Consider the following 6,837-nt stretch of genomic DNA (forward strand, 5'->3'; position numbering starts at 1 on the left):
CGGGGTGGCTTCCAGGGCAGCCGGGACCGTGGAACCGGCTGCTGGAGCCGGTTGGTCATTGCGCCTTGCAATCGTTACTGGATGCGTCGGGCGCTCTCTGCCAGGAAAAAGTAATCTCTGCTGCTGATAGCACCAGGGCTTATTTTTAGAGGCAAGCGTGTGCTACTTCAGGGAGTGTTGCCAGAAATTATATTTTACGGGCTAAAGGTAATGCCTCCTGCAGGGATGTTCAAGTATTGTTTCAAGGGAAACGTCCTTTCTGTAAAACTCACAATATTGTGACTTCTAAAATCTGGCCTTTTCCATAAGTAAACCTCTATGTGTTGTAATAGTTTGCAAATTCTGAACATTGTATTTTAAATAATCTAAATAATGGATTATTTCGCATTATTTAGGAAAAACCTAACATATTCCACAGAAAAGTCCTGTATAAATAATTGCTGTGGATAGTGCTGAATGAGTAATTTGGTTTTGGTAGAAGCATTTCTAGCGTGCACTTTGAAGTATAGAGATCTTGTAAAAATTAAAAAGTAAGACTGATGTAGTTTCAGTGAGGACTGTTCTACTAGATATTGTTTTCCACTTTTGTTTAGTCTTGTGAAAGCATTATTTTTGCATCTTTTCAGTTTCACAAATGAAGCTGAGGCACGGTGCTGGCAGAGGTGGATAGAAATGATAGGATAACAGCCTAGAAGTCTGTCGAACCATCTGAGAAGAGGGTATCTGGTGTTCTGGCAGGATAACAGTAATATTGGGAAGTTCTGGCTCCATAGACGTTGGGCACCCATATGTATAATATTGAGATTTTGTACCATTTTGTCAATCCACAGGCAGAAACTCTTGGAGAAGGAAGGTCATAGGTTTTCGATTGCTTGATTAATGGCTTTTGATGCTGGTTGTGTAGTTTCGAAGTAAGAATACTTTGTAAGAAGTTTAATTACAGTATTACTGAAGGCAGACTCTTGGGTTTTGTTTTTTTTACACTTCATGTTTTTTAACAGCCTGTAAAACACCATTCCCAGTAGAGTATCAGATGTCATCTTCTAGAAGAAAATTGTGCTGTCATCTTAAACGACCTTGACCCATAAAGTCCATTCCTGGCCCTACCAGACTCTCTGATGGATCCTGGAAAGTGACATACGGGGCTTTGGTTTCCTATCTGTAGAATGAGGACAGTAAGCTGTATCACACAGACAAGGCATCCGACTTAACTGCTGTCACTGATGAGACTCATTGTTAGTAGGCAAACCAGTTGCTTTTTGCCCTGTAAAGGTGTCTCATTATTATAAACATGGTTGAGGTAAGCTAACAGTCAGTGTCTCATTAAACTGCAGAAGCAATCCGTTAAGAATATGTCGCTTACACCCATTTCAGAGTTGCTATTAGAATCCCTGCAGATAGCAGCTACAGGGATAATTACAATTCTCCAATTCTGGATTCACGCATAGATCATGCTTTCAGCATTCCACCTCTATGCAAGCTGCAACTTTTACTTTCTTATGCTTCAAACAGAACAGTAACATTAGTTATATTGTCAAATAATTAGTCTTTGGGGTATTCTTCTTGGTTATTTGTGGAACTGCAGTTATACCAGCTTTCATGGTAAAGGTTTCCCTTAGGTCCCATTATTTTCAGGTTTTGTGTTCTTCAAAGTTAAAATGCCTGGTTAAATGTTTTACAGATGTACAGGATGTACACAAGGAAGAATGGTGAAAGGCCAAATCCTGCAACCTCTTGTACATCATGTTACTCACATGAGTATTACCCTCTAATTTAAGCAATTCTTGTGAATAAAATCTTGTATGTGCATGTGTTAATGGGATCATGCCCATTATATCTGTAGGTACATGTTTTATGTATGAATTTATATCCCTACATTCGTGCTTTCAACATTGTTCAGTGTTTTTTCTTCCTACCCATCTGATTACGCTAGACTGTTTTCTTAAACTTTCTCTTCTGCATATTTGTCTGTATCTTCCTTCCTATCGTTCTGTTTCTTTCCCTTTTTCTGCTACTTAATTCAGTCTGTCCTTCCATTTGCTCTCAGATACTTTCTTTGTAATTTGACATAACGTGTTAGATTTTCTAAGTTTTAATATCTCTGATCTCAATACTGATGTTACTAGCACCTGAAAGCAAAATGTCAGACCAGTCGTGCCTGAAGTAGAACTAGACAGAAGACAAGGCATATTTTTCTCCAGCTGGGATTTAAGAAATCACATGGAAGTACATAAAGGAGAGAACGCTCAGTGTGCCTATATCATTATGGTAATGTTATGTAATTGAGCAGTATTAGAGTTCTTCTAAGACCATATTCTTTGTGCCAGTTAGCGCATATTTAAAATGCAATTAATAAGTCATGAATTTTAATCCAAAAGGAAGTATATTAAATAGTCTGAGCTTCTGTTTCACCCACTTACGCCCATATGAAACTGAATAACTAGTTCTGGATAACAGATGTCCTCCAGAAAGATACCTGATTCTGATGGGAAGGCCTATGGAGATGGAGCAGGAGCGTAACCATTCTGTGAGGATGGTTTTCTCTGGTAAATGATTGGTAGTTGTTTAGATAGTTAGAGTTACAGCTGCAATATGTAATCAGGCCTCACAGATCCTCTGCCCCACTTATGAAACAGACATGTGGAGGTTGTTAGTGGAGATGGGAAAGAGTTTTCACCCCAATTTTAGTGCTTTTGTAAACACAGTAACTGTGTTCAATCATACTTTAACTGCCCCGGTTTGCCACCTGACATGCTGGTGAAATCAGAGATTTACTGGAGTTTACATTTGGTAAGAAGTAGCTACATATCCCATTCAACTACTACCTTCTTGCAAAGAAACAGAATTGCTCCTACTTTATCTGCCCTGCCGAATCCTCCCACGTTCCTTCTCTGTGTCACCTGCCTCTGCCTGGATTCTGTATCACTAGAGATACTGAAAATGTGCTATCGCTGCTCGTTCTGTTTTAATAAAGTTGCAAGTCCAAGCTTAGAGAGCCTAGTAGCTGCCATGAGCGCTGTAGGCAGTCCTAACCATTAATTCTTCTCGGAGCACACTTAATTAACATGAGAGTTTCAAACCTGACACAGAAAAGCACTTAAGCTGTGTACGGCTTTGGGGAATCCCACTGAATGGGATAATAAGATGCACATGATGCTTAAGCACATGAGTACATTTAAGGTCTTGGTATATTGAGGATTTTAAAAGTATTTTTGACAGTTTCACAAATAAGCATCAGCATTTGAAAGATACAAAAGCTGTGGATTAAACACTCGCACTAAACCTTCAGGCTAAAGTAGTCCATCAGACAAATTATCTCTAATTTTAAAAGTAGCAGTGTTTCACTTATGGAAAAAATACAAAATCAGTGTGAGTTGTTAAAAATAAGTAGCTTTCATTGGGCTCAAGCAAGCGGTATTTCAGCTCTAGAAGAAAATCTGAATATATGAGATCACTTAGGGTATCAGTGTGCAGTTTTATCACAGTGGAATTTACAGATGAACACTATGAATTTTTTTAGGTCCTCTTGTTGACACTGCTGTGAGAAATTACATGAAGAGAAGAGTTTATAGCTTTTATTAGACTGTAATGCAGTTTAACATGTACCTTGACATCAATCTGAGTTATGTTTTAATATTTGTACTTATCAGAGAATGAAACAAAAAATAAATTATGTCCATCTCCCATGGACAAACACAGGCTGTAGATCCAATCCTCTTGGCTATACTCCTGCAGTAAAAGTTGACCTCAAATGGATGTAGAACAGGTAATTGTAGATTGACAGGTTTCTTGTTTCCATGGTGCGTAAAATTGCAGAAGTTTTTCAGTTTGGCTCTACTTCTGGCTGACTTATTGAATAAAAAATTGGCTGGTGTGCAGAAAGACTTTAAAGTTTTTTGTCTTTTAAACAATGCCAACCAGCAGATATGCAGTGCTGACAGGGAGCTCGAGAACTCCCACAAATTATCTTTCCAACAATAGTTAACATATTATTAAGAATTTCCATGTCTACATACTAATTATTCTGAGATCTGAGGAGTTGGGTGGGTTTTTTGCAATTTAGAAGTACCTTTATTTTGTGTGAACGGATACTGCTTCATTGCTGTTGGCACAGGTTATGGAAAGGAAATGGTCCTTAGGTGACAGAGGTCCAACATGAACTTGTTGCTGAACGTGCTCAACATTTAGCCCCCGAGGTGGGAGGTGGCCATGTAGACAGGGTTGCTGGTCACACCACTGCTCTGCCCTGGCCAAATTCTGCCATGGGGTCTGGCTGCCACTGCTGCTGTTCTGCCATGGGGGTATGGTTGAAGTGGGGGGCAGAAGCTGAAAATAGCTTCCACAAATCCTGCAAGGTACTGGCAGTGGTGTCCTGGCCCAACCTGTGTGGAGGTGGGTCTCGTGCCCAGCATCACAGCGACATTAGGAAGGGCACGGGAGAGTCAGAGATGGGGCTAGGCGTGCTGCAGGAGGTGGCCAGAGAAGTGGGGAGCTCCCTCCATGGAGCTTGCAAGTACTTGGTGTGGGGGTAAAAGCTATTGGCACAGTAAGGAGCAGGAGGACCCAAAACCTGCCTCTGGCCCCCACAGCTTTTGAGGATTACGCGCTACCTGACAGGTCTAGGGAGATATTTTTATAAACAGTCTCTAATTGTAAATGTCCATCTTTAAGAAAATACAGACTCCAAACTATTTTGAAATGTGACATCGATACTGTTTAGTGTTATATAGGTGTGGGTAGTATGTGAAAACCACATGAACATTATAAGATTGTGGAAGGGGTTTCCTTGAGTCCAGCCTGGGCCTGTATACAACCATAACTTTCAAAAGCTTATCAAGCTACATCTTAAAAATGGTAAGGATTATTGTTTCTCTGGTGTAAGGTCACAGGAGGTTCTGGACCGTTACTGCCAATGGTCAGCTTGAAAATTAGACATCAATTCTGAAATTTATCCATGAACAGCTTTTATCCTTTTTTTTACCTGTTTGCCATATTTCTCCTACAGTTTAGCCTGCCTCAAATGATTAGAGAAGTCTTATTCCCTATTGATGATAATTGTAAATGTCTTAAATTTGTCACCTGAAACACTGTTCAAATTCAGGATATTACTCTTAGGCAAACAAAACTGGACATTAGGAAAAAATGTTTCACGGAAAGAGTGGTCAGGCAGTGGAATAGGCTGCCCAGGGAGGTGGTGGAGTCACCATCCCTGGATGTGTTTAAGTTTCATTTAGATGAGCTGTTGGGGGATATGGTGTAGGGGAGAACTTTGTAGAGTGGGGCTGATGGACTCGATGATCCCAAGGGTCTTTTCCAACCTGAATGATTCTGTGATTCTAAAGAAAATTGGAGGTTTGTATTCATTCATGATATGTAAATAAAGCGATTTAGCAATACTTTCAACACAGCTCCTTTAAAGAACGAGCAGCTGCTGCAAACCCCTGTAATCCCTTGCCATTTTGTTTCACTGTAAAGGTCTTCTTTTAGCTTGGTCAAAGCCCTCATGCCAGACTAGTGCAGATAGAATTGCAACCAGTCTAGAAACTACTTTTTTTAACCCATTTGAGACCCTGTCAGGCAAACTGAAAGGCTTGTGGTATGTTACATAATAACAGCATGTATTAAAATCATACTTAAAAACCATCATTCTCTCATTATATTGTAGACAGTTCTCTCAAAGAAGAAAGTTTACGAACTGCTGTATTCTAGCAGTGCTACTGTAGTGCTGTAGTTAAACTTTATAATGGCTTATGTTTAAAATAAATTAATTCTCAGGGCACAAATGTCCACTTGATTCTGGTCCCTGGTTCCTGACCACTTGAGCAATCAGTGTGCAGAGGCAGTTTCATAGGCATATCCAATTTAGGAGCTGTTAGGTGCTGCCACACGTGCAGTCAGATGTGTGGGTTCACCGGTGGTGACAGGTTATGCAGTGCTCTGTTGGGGCTGACCCACATCATTGGCAGAGTGAGCTGCTGTTGTGTTGTGCACAGCAGCGTGTGCATTACTGCGTTTTGGTGGAGCTTGGTGTGGTGCATGTGTGTTGTGGGCTGTGGGTGTCAGAGTTGTCCTTTGTTGCTCTGCCATAGGCTTCTGGGGCCAGCACTGTGGAGAGTCCAGGAAAAACTGAGACAAACGCCTTCTGTGACCACACAGCATAGCAGCACAGGTAGTGTTCTGCCAGTGTCGCAGCCAAAGCAAGCTCTTCCTTTTCAGCAGCAGCTGGAGGTACAGCGAGATTCTCAGCATCACCAGGAGAGCTATATATCCTCACAGGGCAGTTTGCTGTTGGTGATAAAAGAGAATATACCTATGGGCTAGACATAACTCTCATTATATCCCAGGTGTGGCTGAGATGAAAGATACGTAACAAATTGCAGCAGTGGAGATTACTGTTTTTGTCAGCTCTGAGCTGCAACAGGAGTGCTGACTGGTACAACTGCCAGAGTTGGGTTTTCAGGGATGTGCAAGATATCCATAATGGAGATTTATGCTCTGCTTTATGGAAAGGGAGACTGCATGCAGCCGGTATTGACTTTGAAAAAAGTGTCACAATTATTTTTTGCAGGCTAACAAACATCAAGCTCTGGCCTTCCCTTCCCTTCCCTTCCCTTCCCTTCCCTTCCCTTCCCTTCCCTTCCCTTCCCTTCCCTTCCCTTCCCTTCCCTTCCCTTCCCTTCCCTTCCCTTCCCTTCCCTTCCCTTCCCTTCCCTTCCCTTCCCTTCCCTTCCCTTCCCTTCCCTTCCCTTCCCTTCCCTTCCCTTCCCTTCCCTTCCCTTCCCTTCCCTTCCCTTCCCTTCCCTTCCCTTCCCTTCCCTTCCCTTCCCTTCCCTTCCC

Source organism: Athene cunicularia (assembly GCF_003259725.1).
Source record: "Athene cunicularia isolate RWA chromosome 3 unlocalized genomic scaffold, athCun1 chr3_part1, whole genome shotgun sequence".
Taxonomy (NCBI): Eukaryota; Metazoa; Chordata; class Aves; order Strigiformes; family Strigidae; genus Athene; species Athene cunicularia.